General features: G+C 37.7%; 1 long non-coding RNA gene across 1 annotated transcript; it reads right to left on the bottom strand.

Annotated features, from left to right (window-relative positions):
• Positions 1-18,825: 18,825 nt before the first annotated feature.
• On the bottom strand, positions 18,826-19,615 carry LOC147505163 (uncharacterized). The gene is made up of 2 exons (XR_015220549.1): positions 19,388-19,615; positions 18,826-19,264 (listed from the first exon to the last, which is right to left on the bottom strand). It is a non-coding gene; the product is annotated as an uncharacterized LOC147505163 (long non-coding RNA).
• Positions 19,616-19,677: the final 62 nt, after the last annotated feature.

A 19,677-nucleotide genomic window follows, 5' to 3' on the forward strand; every position in this document is an offset into this window, starting at 1 on the left:
CCATTTTTAGATGCGATTTCATGACCGTTTTTTGGTGCGTTTTTATAACCGTTTTGTAAAACGTTAGTTTACGGTAAAATTTGCCGTTAAGTGTGACATATAATATATATATATATATATATATATATATATATATATATATATATATATATATTTATATATACCTATATAATATATGTTTCTACCTATATAATATAATATTGGAGATAACTAATATATTATTTAACAAGGCATAAATTTTGGAGAATGTAGGAATTAACAGACGTCTCAGATTCGAAAATAAAATGCAAACACGTAAATAAAATATCCAACATAAATAATATACAAGAACGGTGAAAATAAACTATCTACTGAAAATCCTCGGGGGTTGTAGGAGAATCCTCGAGGCGTGAGAAGAAGAACCGGGAGTTCTCGGCGACGTCGCGGGGCGAGCTCTGCCCCGTGGAGGCTAATTGCTCCTGGATATCACCCAGAGTATCCAACACCTGAGCCTGAAACTGATGTTGGTTCGCCATTAGCATTCGCTGGAACTTGTTCTGGCGAGTAGTCATTTGGTCCTGAAATGCATTCATTGAAGCTCACATTTCCTGCTGAAATTCGCCCATGATGTCTGTCAGCGACCCATGATGAGTGGTCATATCCGTCCTTAACTCGCCCAAGGCATGTTTCATCAATACCTGGCGAGTGTACATGTCTCTCATGCCACTGTTCATAGCACGTAAGGCATCCATAGGGTGGCTCATCTTACTAATAGCAATCTCATCAAAGTAGGGTAGGTGAGATAGGCCTACGTTAGCGTGCTCAGCAGCCATTGGTGTTGTGGGTTCCCAAGGGGCCAGTATGCATTTCTTGAAGACAAGCATATTCTCATATAGTGGTATAGGGAGTAGTGGGGTGGCAGACAGGAAACCTAAATTAATCATAACTTGTTTTACAAGAATGGCAAGAGGGGCTGACCTGAGAGTGGCATGCGTAATAATATCAAAAAGAAATGTAACTATGCAGAAGTTACCCTTTCGCTTCTGGAGGATCCAGAGAAAGTGGAGGAAAGTCTTGTTGATGTCCGAGGGCTTCGAGGTGCCAATGACGTTCAGTCCCAGCCATTGAGTCACAGCCAGCTGGTTCCATCGCACCGAGCGCTAATACATGTATTTCCCATCTATGTTGTACTCACCCTCGATTAACGTGTCGAGCATTTGGTCGTAAGTTTGTGGGTACACAGACTGCTGCTGAGTCAGCACGTGGTCGACCAGAGTAATGCCCGTGATCCCGGAGATCAAAACGGGTGTGACTTCGTATAACACCCCGTGTTTTTATTTAATATTTTCCTAGTACAATAAATAATGATAATAATAATAAAAATAAAAATAAGAGATAAGATAAAAAATAAAAATGATAAAGATTAGAAAGAGATAGGGTAAAGAGGATAAACCCCATTCCCTATTCTTAAAGGGTTTTGAAAAAAAAAAAAGGTTTTACACAGGAGTTTACACGGAGAGTTTTAAACAGTGGAGATAGAGAGAATTTTACAAAAAGAAGAAAATGAAGGTTTTTTGCTGGGGCTTTGCTGGCAACAGGAGCGTATCACGAGTGAGTAGTCTAAATCTTTTCTTTACATCTTTTGCTTCTCTTAGTCTTCCACTATTTTTTCTTTATCACAAACACAACAATCTTAAATACATATAAGCAAAATATTAGTAGTTTGAGAAAAGAATGAAAATTTTACTATAATTGATGGCTACAAGCATATGATTTTTTGGATTTCCCTATCTATGTTTAAAGATAATTATTTGGAGCCGTGGATGTGCTGCGCTGTACCTAGACCCTTATGATGATATGGCTATGTTAACTAATACAGATTGGGAAAAGTGGGAAAAAAATCCGTCTTCCCATGTCTGTACCTCTTCCTGATGTCAATACTTCTCTACTCATGTTGCATGATGCATGTAACTAAATGTAGAGAGCTAAGTCTAAATCAATGCATAACATATATAACTGATTTTCAGGGTAGATTAATGATTTATGACAATTACCAATCCCTTGTCTTGGAACTCTAAAAGTCTAATAGCAAAAAAAAATGTGTATAATGAATTGATAATGCTAGTACCACATGTTGGCAGTCTTGTACCACTATACATGTATCAATCAGTGTTGATTGATTAGGGCCAATAGTTAAGTCAAGCTCCTCTATAATGGAATAGTGGATATGTGGATGACTGGATGCAATTAAGGTAGGACTGCCTTGCTTCCATAGAGAGGTGCATGTGTGCAGGACCAACATTTTAGGACAAACTGAAAGTGGCTTTCTCATTACCAAACAAATCATTAGAAATTATTTGAATGGGCATCCGTGCTGTCTCGTGAGTTACCTGACTTCCTCATATATATAGTAGTATAGCGCTGGTATGACATCTTTTATTTTGACACACCATATGGTAGTATAGCGCTGGTGACATCTTTTGTTTTAAGTGACTAAATAGTCTATTTAAACATTTTACGAACTTCTGTCGAAAATATAAGTTTTTGTTTATTCTGCATACTGTCGAATTAGTCTGCATACTGTTGAAATATTGTTGAAACAAAGTTGTATTAATAAAACTTCAAATATTAATTATTTAAATATTGACGATATAATGTGTTATTATTCGACTTGTTGATTGTTGATTTGATTGATTGTTGGTATATTGAGTGTTATTGTTTTGTTGAACTGTTGATGGATAGTGGTTGATTTGGTGTTGTTTGGTCTTATTCAAGTCATGAATTTTGTCTGATTTGGAAATAAATTTCAGTGTGTTTAGAGATTGATTTTTGGTTTTCTTTAAAACACATTAAGTGAGTGTTATCCGCCCTCTTTCAAACTTAAAAAGCCCCATAACATTTCGGTTTATATAGAAGGAGTTCACCCTTCGGAAGTTGGCACGTCAGAATTTTCTGACTGCAGAAATCCAGTCTGTACCTGGTTTGGAATCGAGTTTTCACATAGTTAGAGTCAGATTCAAACTCCCGCCAAAACATGAAAAAAAAGTTTTATGTGTCTGCTTTCTAACCCAATTTTCCTCGTCGCATTCCGAGGTCTGTGGTGGTAGATATGATGTCTGGAAGTTTGGTTAACAGAAAACAGTGCGTCAGAAAGCAGTTTCTGCGCACTGTGTTCAAGTCCAGTTTTAATTTAGTTAGAGTTTGAACTAGATTTTTTATGAAAATGTGAAAAATTAATATTTTGAAGTCTACTTTCTATTCCAATTGGCCTCATCGCATTCCGAGGCCTGTGGAATTAATTATGGTGTATGGAAGTTTGACTGGCAGAAAATAATACGTCAGAAATCAGTTTCTGCGCACTGTGTTCGAGCTTAGTTATCAAACATTTAGAATGAGATTGCGTATTTTTGTAAAACATAAGAAAGTAAATTCTGTGTGTTAGCTTTTCAACGCAAAAAGCCTCAATGCATTTGGACACCTGTGGAAAGCATTGTGTCATTCAGAAGATAGTCTGTCAGAAATCTAGTTTGCTGAAAAATTAGGATTTTTACCGTTTTCAACTTAAGTTTTCTTCTAGATGGGCTGAGGTTGGGACTTCGAGTTCTATATGAAAAAGTATGTCTACCTACCCTAGTTTCTAAATAATTAAGTTACATGTCATTTAGATGAATATAGGAAAAACTATAGCATTGACTATGTGGATGATAAGAACTACGAAGGCTTGATTCCAATCTTGAAAGATTTGGATACGTAGGCAGCTTTGAGCAAAAGTGCAGCCACTACACTACACTATATTATATATTAGTTATTAGTTATTGTGATAATTAACTATATGTGTACAATGTTAATACTTAATTGTGTACGTGATTATGGTAATTTAAAATGTATTCACAAGACATTTAACTAATGTGTTATTTCTGATTGAACATTTTGATATTTATGATTTATATAATGGATAATGAGGTGAGTTGATTGGTTATTGTGTTTAGAATAATGATTCTATTGCTTGAGACGATGTATATTTTATAATAAAATGAAAATATTATAATAAATGATAACTTTTGAGTGTGAAAATCCGGTGTAAAAATGTCCGGTGAAAATTTAATGTGTCGCCCACATCTTTAGATCTCTCCACGCCTTTGTGATGAAAAGAAATGTTTATGACTAATGATGTCATGTGAAAGCCGCCTTAGAGAGAAACTAAGGCATTCGCCTTGCGGGTGGGATGTATTCATTGAATGTACGGGAATGTAGGTGCGTATTCCTTGAATGTGGCGAGAATGACCCAACGTATTCATTGAATGTGCCATGAATGACCTGTTAGTGTTATGATAGGTATTCCTTGAATGTAGCGGGAATGACCTAAGGTATTCGTTGAATGTGCCATGAATGACCTGTTAGTATTATGATGGGTATTCCTTGAATGTGGTGGGAATGATCCAAGGTATTCATTGAATGTGCCATGAATGACCTGATATTTTGTTATGCCCAAAGAAGGCTTTGTGATTATGTATATGGAAAGCCCAGAGATGGCTCTGACTCATAAGTTACAAGTTTACAAGATGAAAGTATGTTTCCTAGAGGCAATATCCCGCTTGGGACATATGTCTTGTAGTGGTACTCGGTGTGAGTGAGGCACACGGATATGTGTGATTTGGCAAATGTGTGTAGTGCAAATCGTATAGTAGGAACTAAAGGTTGGGCTGTGTCTTTTAATAAATAAGTCAACGAGATAATTAATAAGTAAAGTAAAATATTGATTTTACGAATGATGGAGTTATTGCATATGATGTATATGATTTCTTATGAAAAATATATACGTGGTTTGTATGAGTTGATACTCACAAGGGATGAATGTACTCCTTGGGTGTGATATTTCCCCGTTCTCATAAGTAGACGAGTGGTTTTTAAGTAAAAGTATATGAATTGTGTGATGTTATGGATATGAAGTGTGACTGTGAATAATATTAGTAAATGATTGTGATTTCTATGTGACTGCGAAATGACTATAACTTGATATGTTATTACGAAAATATTAATGACTTGTGATAGTCTGAGATCTATGGTTATGCACGTAGAAACTTTATGGCGTAATGATGTCAAATGAATGACTACCCTTGATATATGTATTATGATAAGTGGTATTCTTCGAATATGCGGGACGAACCAGGTTATATCAATTAGACTTAAATGTCTTAAATGAGGTTTGGTTATGAATGGAAATTTGACTGGCTGAGATAAATCATTTTATTGTGATATCTAACTCTGTTTTGCAGGAGGGTTGGATCTATTAATATTTTCTGCAGGGACGTAAATATCCTACCCTAAGACGACGTGTTGGCTTAAAGGTAAGGTATACCAAACTCATATTTAATTAGGTTATCATATATGCATTTAATAAATGAAATGTAAGTGGTATTTATGTTGTGAGTTATTTTGAAAAGTGGGAATGATGAGTAATGTTATATGAGATTCTTAGAATTTGTATATTGGGGGTGAAATCTTACTTGGGAAGAAACTACACGCCGTTTTGGAAAATGGAACTATATTGTCTTCCAAGTTGAAATGGTTGGTAATGTTATATTTATTAATTTGAAATATTATTATATATATTTTGTGGTTAGTCTACTCATACTAGCAAATTCAATTTGTTGACCCATGTTTGCTTTGTTTTGCAACATGGGTGTGTTCTTGGGAACATAGATGGTGGAGTGCAGTGGATAAGGACACGTGATTTGGAGTTGCTCTTGGAGTCTTCTGGTTTAAGATTTTCTGAAGGGTACGGTTTTGTTTTGAGACAGATGTAATAGAGTTGGTTAGTTTCTTTGTAGTTTAATAAAGTGATTTAAGGATTGTTCCTTTTAGTTTTCTTTTGATTTCAGTTTTGTATATATCGTGTTTGATAATAGGGTTTTGGGTTTTGTTTCACCCCGGTTTCCAGATAATTGAATATAATTGTTTTAATTATTGTCTGGAAATTTGGGGTGTGACACTTTGTGGCGCACACCGTTGACGGTAACCCAAAAATGGTCGCCATTAAAGCTCTCATTGTCGTAAAATTTCATCACCAAATCCTTAGAATATTGCCCGCCATTAGCATATAACAAGTACTCCCATCCTCTAGGATGAATTTCATTATCAAAGAATAGAGCAAACATCCCAATTTCGAATAGAGTTCCAAAAAATTTCTCCACACAAATTCACCTGTTTTCGGCCATTAGTGCTCTTAGGAAGAGGCTGGCTATTGATTTATGATGAGGGGGAGAAATGGGACTTGTTGACGGAAGGGAATTGGATTTGGAGCTGTAATAGTCGCGCGTGAGACCTGGATATAACGTGGGCCTGTCTCGTGCGAGACTAAAGCGGAGGGGGACTAGATCCGGATTTTGGGGAAGACGAAGGGTGTAAAGGTGACGCGTGTGGTGGGGTTTGTCGAGTTTAAATGAATCGAGAATTCGAGATTTGGTTGGGCCCAAAAAATATCCCAAGCCCAAATCAAGCCTAAAGCCCGATTTAAGCCTAAAAAAAATCTAAACGCTCTCCCACGACTTGTTCGCACTCCGAATTGGATGAATGAGCTATCGAAATGATCGGCACAAAAAATGCTATCCAATTATATGAGTCTTTCCCAAAGGTCACAAGAGTTTTTGAAAATAAGGAGGGTGTTTTATTTATAATCAAAGTTTTTATTTATATACAAGGGAGATTTACGTGAAGAATACTGGATGTCCAGAAGAGTCACCATCTAAATTCATAGGCAACTGTCATGTCGGCTCTGAAGTGAACCTAATCCAGCCAGACTGTGGCTTTACCTCTATGTATTATGGGGTTAGGGGCAGGACGGTACCATCCTGGACCGTGCGCGCTACGGTCTAATAATATTGCCCTTATTACATACGGCTATCCTCAAACCGCCCCAAAGGGAACTCAAAGTAACCAATTCTAGGGGTTGGTCTGGTGGAATCCATTGCCCGTTTGTGTTCCAAGTATTCAACATCCGAGGTTGAACACGAATCTCTATGTGCACAACTTAATGCACGGAGAATTTGTTTATAAAAGGCAACAATATATACATATCTACAAGGTGAGTCTTTTAACGTCAGATCCTCAAGACGAATCGAGTATTTTAATGTCAAATTCTCAAGACATTTATGAGTATTTTAACGTCAGATTCTCAAGACGATTCCTAACCCGTGGGAGAAATGGCGCGGTGACGAAGATTATCCTGCGCAGCTGGTGTCAAACAAAAGTATATCTTAAACTGGCTAGTATCGGATAGAAAATCAAGACCTGGACAGAAGGGTGTTTGATAATGTATACACCATCCCATCTTTCACACACGTCATTTACAAGCAAAAGTACTATGACCATTCCCTATTCATGATGAGTGTGAGTTACACCAAATAATTAGCTGAAGTTCGCGAGGTAGATAGTAGAAAAGGGAAGAGAAGGAAAGAAGTGAAATTTTAGGTACCCATCGTTTACTTACAGGCACGTTTGCTCGTGTTGCAGAAGACATTTATACTCAGTTCTAAAATAGAGTTTTCGTGGACTAAGGTTTCGGCGCTAGCAACCACACACTTCAAAGAACTTTTGAGATCATAAAATAGAAGATGGCCCGGCTACCAAAATGGTGTACCCTCTATAGAAACAAGATTGAGTACACCAAACGAAACATCTAGTCTATGTATACCGGATCCTGAGGAAGAGTCTGTTTAACATCTTGGGAACGTAATTCGTGGTAATATTTTAGGCGTTGTCCATTGACTTAAAATTCACTGTTATCTTGTGGATTAAGCAAAGAGATTGCCCCATAATGTGTCACAATTGACACCATAAAAGGACCAAACCATCGTGTTTTCAATTTACCAGGAAAAATGTGTAATCTAAAGTTGTACAGTAAAACCTTTTGGCCAATTTTAAAATCCTTACGCAAAATGTGTTTGTCGTGCACTCTTTTCATATTAGCTTTGTAGGATTTCGAGAGATCATAAGTATCACTCCGAATCTCCTCAAGCTCATTTAATTGCAGTTTTCACTTCTCGCCTGCCTCGTTGATATTGTAATTGAGGCTTTTGATGGCCCAAAGGGCACGATGCTCAAGTTCAACTGGCAGATGACAAAGTTTTCCAAAAACAATGCGGTAAGGAGACATCCCTATAGGTGTCTTAAATGATGTTCGGTATGCCCACAATGCATCCAATAAGCGGAGAGACCAGTCTTTTCTTGATTGATTGACAGTTTTCTCCAGAATGGACTTTATCTCTCTATTGGAGACTTCCATATGGCCACTCATTTGTGGGTGATATTGAGTAACAACTTTGTGATTAACTCCATATTTCTTCATTAAAAACCCAAAAATTTTATTACAAAAATGTGTACCCCCATCACTGATGATAGCTTTGGGGACACCAAAATGAGAGAAAATGCTTTCTTTTACAAATTTCACGACAGTCTTATGGTCATTTGAGCGACATGTGAGTGTCTCAATCCATTTGGACACATAGTCCACAACGACTAGAATGTAGAGAAAACCTTGAGAAATAGGGAAAGGTCCCATAAAATTAATGCCCCAAACATAAAAAATTTCCACAATCAAGATAGGATTTAGGGGCATCATATTGTGTTTTATAATTCGACCTAGGTGCTGACAACGAATGCAGGCTATGCAATGTTCGTGTGTATCGCGAAAAAGGGTTGGCTAGAAAAACCACATTGTAACACCTTGGCCGCAGTTTTCTTTCCACTGAAATGGCCTCTGCAAGATTGTTCATGGCAAAAGGATAATACATCGGTGTGCTCCCAGTCGGGAATGCAGCGACAAATGAGTTGGTCGGAACAATACTTAAAGAGGTAGGGGTCATCCCCGAATTAATATTTTATAGTGGATAAGAACTTTTTACGATCAGGATGTGACCAAGAGGAAGGAACTTCCTTTGTAACTAAGTAGTTAACGATATCCGCGTACCATGGAGAGGAGAAAATATAGTACAAATACTCATCTGGGAAGGAATCACAGATGGATTCAGAATCACTATCAATGTCACCAACCAGCCTTGATAAATGGTCGGCCACGACATTTTTGGTTCCTTTCTTGTCTTTGATTTCTAGGGTGAATTCTTGCAAGAGAAGCATCCAGCGAAACAATCACTGTTTCAAGTTCTTTTTCGCGAGTAAGTATCGAAGTGTGGCATGGTCAGTATATACGATGGTGGATGATCCAACTAGGTAAGGGCGAAACTTATCCAAAGCATAGACAACAGCTAGGAACTCTTTCTCAGTTGTTGTGTAATTACGCTGAAATAATCATTAAGAGTTTTACTAGCGTAGTAAATGACAATGGGTTTGTCATCACGTCGTTGGCCTAGTACAACGCCAATAGCAAAGTCACTAGTGTCACACATTAGTTCGAATGGTTGAGACCAATCAGGGGGTTGAATGATAGGAGCGGTAGTTAGGGCGGTTTTTAGAGTTTCAAAAGCTTGTTTGCAATTGAAATTGAAGTCGAATACCGCATCCTTAAGCAGGAGATTGGTTAAGGGTCGAGCAACTTTAGAAAAATCCTGAATGAATCGCCTGTAAAACCCAGCGTGTCCTAAAAAGGCACGGATATCACGAACTGTACGTGGGAAAGGTAGCGAAGCAATTTTAACAATTTTAGCTTTGTCAACCATTATCTTGTCTTTCGAAACAATATGACCTAGAACAAGTCCTTTGGTAACCATGAAATGACACTTCTCCCAATTAAGTACCAGATTTTTCTCTTTGCAACGCGTTAACACTTTAGAAAGGTTAGATAGGCAGTCGTCAAAGAAATTTCCATAAATGGAAAAGTCATCCATAAAAAATTTCATATAATGTTCCACCATATCACTGAAAATATGAAGCATGCAGCATTGGAAGGTGTCTGGGGCATTGCAAATACCAAAAGGCATTCGTCTGTATGCAAAAGTTCCAAAGGGACATGTGAAAGTTGTCTTTTCTTGATCGGCGGGATCGATGACAATTTGGAAGTAGCCGGAATAGCCATCATGAAAACAATAGTAAGCATAACCGGCTAAATGTTCTAGCATCTGGGTCAATGAATGTGAGAGGGAAGTGATCTTTACGTATTCTGGTATTAAGTTTGCGATAGTCAATGCAAATTCTCCATTTTAATGGAATGCTAGTGGAGATGAATTCACCATTTTCATTTTGTACAACTTGAATGTCGGACTTTTTAGGAACAACATGGACAGGACTAACCCAGTCACTATCAGAGATAGGGTATATGATACTTGCATCAAGTAAACGTAAAACTTCCACTCTCACCACCTCTTTTATGGCGGGGTTAAGGCGATGTTGCGGTTCTCGCGATGTCTTTGAGCCATCATCCAGATATATGCGATGCGTACATACACTAGGGTCTATTCCTTTGATATCATCTAAGGACCATCCGATAGCGGAGCGGTGTTCACGAATGACACGAATCAAATGTGTTTTTTCGATAGTAGTCAATTGAGAAGAAATTATTATAGGGTGACTACCATCAGGATCAAGATGCACATACTTCAAATTAGAGGGTAGATGTTTTAAATCTGGAGTTGGAGGGTTGGGAATCAAGGACTCATGAGGGGTCATCTCTTCAATAGAAAAGAGTGAGTCTGATTCTTCTGAATCAGTTAGCAACGCAGCAGTAGGGTCAAATAGTGGTACCGACTCTAATAATGCGTGGACATCCTTAATGTACGAGTCATCGTCAAACTCAGGATTATCAAAAGAAAGAAATTGGTGTACCTCGTCTTCGGGAAAAAAATTTGTGAAATAATCGTGTGCCAGGCTATCAACCAAGCTAATTTCACCCTCCATTATAGGATCAGGAAATTGTTTCATTAATTTGAACACGTTGAGTTCACCAAAAGGTTCCCGAAAGACAATGTCATTGAACCGTCCCGACAATTTATGAGAGCGTTAACAGTTGCAAGAAATAGACGTCCCAAGATGATAGGAATGGAGTCACAGGCCACTTCGGTATCTAGAATGACAAAATCAACAGGGTAGTAAAAATCTTGGACCTTGACTATGACGTTTTCTACTATGCCCTTTGGGTATTTGATGGAGCGATCGGCGAGTTGTAGAGTCATATTGGTAGGTTTTAATTCATAAAGACCTAACTGCTTAAATAAATAATAGGGAAGTAGGTTAACACTGGCTCCTAGGTCTAAAAGTGCGGTAGCGGTATATATTTGTCGCCCGTGCATATAATACGGTTAATTCGACACGGTCTTTGTACTTAACCACACCATTAGTAGTAGTAATCGAGGGAAACTGCTCAGTGAGGAACGCTTGTTGAGGAACATTCATTTGGTGGCGCACGTGTCCTTCAAAAACTTGGCATGCTTGGGCAAATGCTTAAGCGCATCTAGAAAAGGTAGGTTTATGGTCAAATTTTTGAAGGTTTCATGGATCTCATCGAAATGTTCGTCAGGTTTGTTCTTTGCCAAACGAGCAAGGAACGGAGCTTTTGGGCGTAATCGTGCATAAGGATCAGTGGCGTCATTCCCTATGGACGTGGATGTAGATTTGGAAGGAACAACTTCGTCCGCTATAGGTTGCGAGGTAGGAGTTAGAAGGACGTCACCCGCGGCTTCCGTTGATTTGACGTTTGTCATATGTATGTTATTGTCGATGGTTCGGCCAGAACGAAGAGTGGTGATGGCATTTACCTCACCCTGGCTTGGATTACTAAATCCTGGTGCATTGTTGAGTTCAAAGGCAGTGTTTGTAGGCTTAGGGTTTGGAACTACTTAGCCAGGGAACACGCCCTTTTGACTTTTATCTTGTGCTAACAGCTTAAGAGACTGTTGGATAGATGCTAAGATTTGATTATGTTGATTCATGTAAGTCAGAAAAGTTTTAGCTATTTTATCGGCAGCGGATTGTACCAGTGGAGCAGTATGAACAAGTTCACGGTTATTGTTTACGGGTTGATTTTGGTAGTCATATCCTTGATTAGCGGGAACAAGGTTGCGGTTGTTTTAGTACCCTATATTTGTGTTGTTGGGAAAATTATTTTGCCCTTGCTGGAATTGCGGAGTATTTCCTTGATGGTAGGAATTGTAGTTTGTGGGTGGTCGTACAGGAGCGTTGTTGACACCCGGAAGAGCTTGTTGTTGGGCAGGGGGTGCCTAAGCCAAATTCGGATGTTGTCACCAAGGTGTATTAGGAATATTAAAAGCACAATCCTCTTCAGAAGATTGGGGAGGGCACTCGTATACCAAAGGACAATAAGAATCGGCGTGCTCGGGACTTAAGCAAAGAGGACATGGGGAAGTGTTGGCAGCCATGACCTGTTTGGGTTTCTGATCATTTACTTGAACCGAAAGAGCATCGACCTTTTTGTTTAGGGACTCGATCAGAGTTTTTAATTCCGGATCTGGTTTGACCTCGAAGATAGACGTAACTTTGGTAGGAGTGTCTTTAGAAGATCTGGAAGAATCAGTGTTTCCGCAATGGGTGCTTCGTGAAGCCTGTTTCTCAAGGAAAGTGTATGCTTCAGTAGCACCTTTGTCCATGAAACAACCGCCATTCATAATATCTAATGTTTCCTTTTGATGGTTAGAGAGACCATTAAAGAATGAACGGACTAATACAGCGGTGTCGAGTTGATGATGGGGACATTCGAGAAGCAGATCAGTAAATTTGCTCCATGCTTCCGAAAATTATTCCTGGGGATGTTAGCGAAAGAATTAAATCTTCTGAAGCATTTCTATAGTTTTCTTCTGAGTATAGAATTTTATCATGAATGCTTGTACGAGCTTGGTCCATGTGTTAAGGGATTGCGGCGCTTCGCCTGCGAGGCAAGCTGAAGCTTTATCAGCTAAGGTGAAGGGAAACAACCTAAGCAAAACTTGTTCATTAGTAACGGTCGGATGGCAAAAAGTGGTGACTACTTCCTGCATCTGACGAAGGTGATTGTACGGTTTTTCATGGTCTAGACCATGGTAAATAGGTAACAAACCGAAAATGTTTGGCGGAATGCGAAAATCACCTACAATCGCATCAAGTTTAATGCAGCAAGCAGGTTCTTCCTGTAAGGCAGTATAGAAATCTGTTTATCGACTGTGGGATTTTCTTGGGCCATAATTAAGGGAGATAATGGCAACGGAGATGTTTGACGAGGTTGGTTTACGGAGGAGGAACTATGTCTAGGAGATAATTTAAACAGTTGTTTATTGTATTTCCGACAACGATATGTAAGTTCTAATTCCTTATTAGTACCAGACCGTAGTCTCATACAAATACAAGTTTTAATTCTAGGCTCATAAGGAACAACTTATGACAGGAGGATTTAGAATTAAGGAAGGAGGGAGGTGAAACACGTCTTCCTGAGCTGTTGCTGACTTGAGCAAGTAAACTAGGATAATATGTAAATATTCCAACAGCTAGGTCACCTGAGAGAATTGAGGGAGGTTGTTCGTGCTAACACATTCCTTAATTAGGCAATCTCAATCTTTCGAGTTTCCTAGACACTGATGGAATATGATAATGATTTATGATGGTGTATTATGCAGGGTGTTATTAAAATGATTAAGATGAAATTTTAATTATTATGATTTTTTTATTTTTTATTTTTATTTATTTTTATTTTTATTTTTATTTATTTTTATTTTTTTAGTTTACTTAATTAATGTATTATGGATACGTGAATACGAAACATGCAATTAAAAACGATAGATGCTAAAATAGAAAACTAAACATATAATTAACACATGCTAGTGTTATACAGGAAGTCTACACATATGCATGCAATCTATATTACTTATACGTGAATATAAATATGTCCTACACGTGCAATAATCTATAGTTATCGATAAGTGCAACTATATGTGAGCTAAGAGAATGTCAATAACGAACTCATGTAAATGAATACCGCGTACGTGAATTGATATAACATACACATACAAAAATATTATAAGCAGGTGGTTTGAAATTACACATACATCCAAATATATTCGAATCATATTAATCGTGTTAACGTGAAGATGTAATGACGAACCACGTTTACATGCAAAGAGTTCTCATGCCAACACACAAACATGCAAGGTAAAACAAGTTATAGCAAACAACCAAATAATATCCTCGACAAAGTTTGAGGAGTTTAAGAATTTGAAACCTGACGTTCTGCGATTTCTCGTACAACGATCGAATTAACTCCCGAGCTCGTGAACTTATTGGATGGGGGATAAACAGGACTAGAGAGTCCAAAATAGTACTGAGAAGGAAAGTGACATGTACTTGAAAACCAGAGTGTTAATACTCCAGCTTTAGTCTCGCGGGCTACTAATTTAATCTCGTCCAAGACTCTTTTGTCAGTTCAGTACTTCAAGTTCCTATGGAATACTTAGACTGTGCTAATAAAAATAAACAAGATCTGGTTTACAGATATCTGTTAGTAGAAAAAATTTGGGCAAACAGGTACGTAACACGTAAGTATTGCAAAAAGAAATGGAAATCAAAAGATGAGGGGGTAGGGGAGGGGGTTTGTAACGTCCGTATTTAAAATACGTATTTATTTATTTATTTATTAATTTAATTATTTATTTAATATTTGATTGGATTGGATTTGGGATATGTGGGCCTGGTTTCTGGGCTCGAGTCTGTGTTGGGCTTGGGTTTCAAACCCAAATATATAATCACATTGTTCTAGATAATAGGGTTTTTAGATAATATAAAATATAATAAAAATGGAGGCAAAGATAGAAACTGGATTTCTAGAGTGTTGGAGCGCGACGATTCAGACGATGAGGGTTTCGTCGAGTTAAATTTTAATACAAGTGAGTAGTTATTTTTGCTATTTCACTAAATCTATTGTTTTCCGTGTATCGGTGTATACGGACATTTTTCTCTGTCTAAGGTTTCTGTATTATTACTGCTCAATTTCCTGTTTTTATTTGGTGTTTTGTTGTATTTGGTAAATTATGTTGGAGTGTTAAACTGTTGAAACTCTTAAGTGATGGTTCATCAGGCGCGAGCCCCAAACCATCACCCTCTCCTTTATACTGTCGAACTGGGATAATGATGTGGTGTGGATGGTTTTATTTTGAACTGTCGAAGCTTTATGGGCATTAATGGCAGATAAAGCCCAATAGCAAGAAATCGTCCTCTATGTTTATTTTGAACTCTGTTGGGGTAGTGAACCCTTACTTACTGATGAGGTTAGGATTGAATGACGTTGGGTTGATGTTTGGTTTTGAGTGATTGAGTGATGTTGGGGCAGTGAAGCTTGGAGAAATCGTTAATGGCGTCCCCTGTCATACTGTGGTTGGAACTTTTGTAGTTTTGCTTGTTTGGTATTTGTTGGTTTGATGAATTGTTGGTTGTGGATGTTTGATTGAGTGTTGTAGAGTGGTGGGGGCAGTTGAAAGCTTGAAGAAGCCATTAATGGCGGACGGTTCAGATCTAGATTTGAGGAAGAGTATTGATTGAAGGAGTTAGAGATTTCGCTTTTGTTAAAGTAGTGGGGATTTTTCCCCGAGTATTTTCGATTTGGTTTGGACGAGTGGAGATTAGTGGTGGCTGGTGGTGGCCGATTTGGTGGCTGCTGGAGGGAGAAGATGACCGGCTGGGCCTTGGGCCAATTTCGGTTTTTTGGCCTTAGCTTATTAGTTGTTGGGCCAAAATTTCTATTTTTGATTGGGCCCGGTTTTGTTTTAAGTTGTTGGGTCCGGTTTTGTTTTAAGTTGTTGGGCCATTTCTAGATTAAGCTCTATGGGCCACTTTCATTTGTTTTGATTGGGCCCGGTTTTGTTTTAATTTGTGGACCAGTTCAGTTTAAAGTTTTTGGGCCAGTTTCTAATATTGTTCGGGGCCAGTCCATAGGACTTAATAGAGATCCAAATGGGTCTTTCAACATGTAGACTTTTTGGTTATAAGATTTGGGGTTTGGGCTCGGCTAGTTGGGTCCGAACCGTTTCCTTAGTCATGAGCCCATGAGCCATGCACTTTGACCTTAGCCATGAACCATGACTATGACCATGAACCTGTTGAACATGGAAACGACAGTTTGACTTTGACAATGATGTGTTGACTTTGACCGTTGACCATTGACCGGTGACCTTTGACCATTGATCATTGACTTTGACCATTGACCGTTGACTTTGTCCTTTGACCGTTGACTGTGGAATGTTGACTTTTTCTAGATTTTCACATATTTAAGAATATGGACAAATGTAATAATAAAATATTGTCGAACATTGTATAACCTTGTTTGTCATTATCTAATTAAGATTTGACGTAAGTAGTGTGTAAAACATATAAATATTAGCATGTAATTAGAGGGGAATTCTGATAATAAGAATTTGATATATATGTTTTTATGAGTATTAAACTACATACGGACTTAGATTCATGGATTTTAGATTTTTGGGATTTGATTGTGGACTGTGGACTGTTTAATTGTGTTACGTTTTATGTTGTAAATTGTATGGACAAATCAAATGCTAAAATGCTGTGGAAGCTTGTATAAATTTGGTTGTCATTATCTAAATAAGATTTGACGTTGATATTGTGACATTATATAATATGTTGGGATATATATATATTAAAGGCAATAGTTTTGGAGAAATAAATGTATAGACACTCCATTATTTTATCTGTGAGATGCTAGTAGAGTATTTGTGGATATTTTCCACGGGATTGTGGCGTAGTGCAATAATATATTGGCACGTGAAAGAATAAAAATTGTTATGAGATGTATTGAGATAATTCTAAATATATTTGGCGTAGTGCAATATATGATTGGCACGTGAAATAATAAGTTTCGAGATTTGATATAGAGATACTTGGATATCGTGCAATGAATAGTATTGGCACGTGATAATGTGAATTGTATTATAACGAGAAACGTTGAGCTTCAGTACAATTAAGTATACTGGCATGAGATAGAATAAGAATTATTCTGAGATATAAATGTATGACACCTGAATAAATTATGTAACGAAAATCCTAGAACCTGACTACCACAACTTATGTGATTTTCCCTGTGTGGGCGTATGTGATATGATTGGCCCTTGTGTAAGGTGTATATATAAGATGTTGATTGACCCATATGTTGGGCAATCGTAGCCGAATGGTGGCTTGATTATTCCATTCACAAAATTAGAATGAGACATGCGATATTTTATGCCGAATAGTGGCGGTACTTATATAATGACTTTCGTGTGGGGTTACCCGGTCGCGGCATCCCGCCCGGGAGTGGTTTACGCACGGAGTGGTTCATTATGTAAGGGGAGGCATGTGGATGTACATGTTCGGCGTTGGGAAGCGATTGTGGTAGCCAGGAAAACTAGGTAAGACATAGATACGACGTGATTTTAGGGACACGCAAAGAAAGCCTAAATTAATATAATTATGGTAATGTGTTGGTTAATGATATATCTTTAGATAGATGATTGTATATGGTTTTGCAGAAGTGTGGGTCAAACTAATTACTTGGGCAGAGACGACCCACTCTGTAAGGTAATTATAGAATATGCTTGACTAGTTATTAGTTTAGTTAAAACTTAAGGAGTCTCGTGGAGGAACTAAATGCCTTTTATTATGCGTATGGTTTGTTGTGTGGTTAGTGGGAAGTTAAGGCGCCTCAGTGGAGGAACTACCTGCCTTACTTATTGTAGTTAAGAATGTCGATTAGTTGTTGGAAGTTAAAAGCCGGTGGAGGAACTAACGCCTTATGGATTGTGTATGTATATGTACAAGTATATATTGTATTTTAAAGCTACTCACACCAAAGATTTTATAATCCTGACCCGATTTGCATGTTTGCTTATCGGGTGTGTTCATTAAATGAACATAGTTGATAAGTCTTGACAGGTTTAGTGTTGAAGAAGGTTGGTTGCTGCTTGTGGTTGGCGTTAGCGTCACTTTTCAAGATAGGTTTTGTTTTCCCTTTAGGTGATATAGATTTTCAGTCTAGACAATGTTTTTGTATTTTCATTTGTAATTTTAAATAAAGAGTTATTGAAAAGAGATTTGTAACCTAATCTTATTTGTGAATTTTTTAAATGAAGAGGACTTTTGTTTAATCGAAATTTTTATTGGTTTTTAATTATCCGCATATTTAAATTGTTTATGGGTTTTGGGACTTGAGAGCATAGTACAAAATATCGGGATATAGCAAAATATCGACCTCTGATTTATGGATATGTATCGTGGATATATCCCCCTCTGTGGGGATATATTACATTTGGGCATCTGTAAATATCATGGATATATCGAGATATATCGATAAATATCGACAAATATCCACAGACTATGTGTGGGTATTTATAACTGCAAATATCGTGGATATATCGCGATATATCGATAAATATTGATAAATATCCACAAATATCGACAAATATCGATAAATATCTATATTTTCTTTGAATGTGGTCATTATAAAGGTTGAATTTGATCAGTCCTTACAAGTGTGAATAATGGAGAAGATTGTGATGGGTCGAGTTTTGATTGAGCTCGCTTTGGGACGAAATTTGCTACATATCAAGATTTTGTGATGAACTTGAATCAAGTCGGACATTGTTCCCCTTTCCTCATTCAAGTCCCCCACTGCCTTGATGAGAATAAATGAGCTTTTAAACGGTGTATTTATAAAGCGAGAGATGCTAATGACTTTAACTAACACGCCTATGTTGAAAGCGTTCTTGCCCGTTCGTGCATGTGCGAGTTGTCACCTGGCTCGGGCGAGGTGTTATGTTGTAACGATCTATCATGAGTCCTGGAGATTATCACCTCATTCTAGACAAGGTGTTATGTTATAACGATCTTCCATGAGTTTTTTCGATTAAGTGTTGGACACGTGCATAATATATATAAATATATTATTCCCTCACAGTCATACTTTTAATATAAATTACTCTCTAATACTCAAAAATACACCTCAGAATTCCTACATAATTGACTTTTCATTCTTTAACAATGAATCTTGAATTTTTTTTCTACATATTACAATACTTGTTGTACTTGCACTGAGCGTTCAATCATATAGCGCATCTATTAGATCTTCTGTTGTGATTGAATCCATGATGAGAGCGTGAAGGCTCTGCAACCCTGATGTCCATAGATGCCTCACCTATAGAGTCTATCCAACACTCTAACGTCTTCAGGAGACGACCAACACAACTCCAATCCACTTCATCAGTTGTCAATAGAATGTGTTCAATTACATCACTTGCCAAAACCATGCTCCCACTAGTATCCTTCCCATCACTGCCATAAACCGCATCCATCATCTTGATCAGGCAATCTACAACATATTGCAGCCCTTTGGTTGAAGCCAGGATTTTACATCCTTCAATAGAGGTTGTTATTTGAGATAATAGGGGAACCATAAATAAAACAGAATAGAATGGTCTTGGTTCATCCTCACCCTTGATGGAAAGAAGGTACTCGAGAAGATCTAGAGCCTTTAGCATGTAGGCAAAAGGTGATTCCGCCAAGTACTTCCCAACAAACAACACTGAATCAAGAAGATCCTCTCCTTTTCTATGATCATGATCCTTTGCCTCTTGCAAGGACTCTAGAACCTTACCCATCGTCTCGTTCGGACCATTGACCATTATTATTTCCATGCTTTTATTAATATAACTCCCATTGATTTCAGAGACGTTTTCTACTGAGACCGATTTCATCATCTTTTCTCTTGAGACCGATTTCATC

Source organism: Coptis chinensis, chromosome 4 (assembly GCF_015680905.1).
Source record: "Coptis chinensis isolate HL-2020 chromosome 4, ASM1568090v1, whole genome shotgun sequence".
Taxonomy (NCBI): Eukaryota; Viridiplantae; Streptophyta; class Magnoliopsida; order Ranunculales; family Ranunculaceae; genus Coptis; species Coptis chinensis.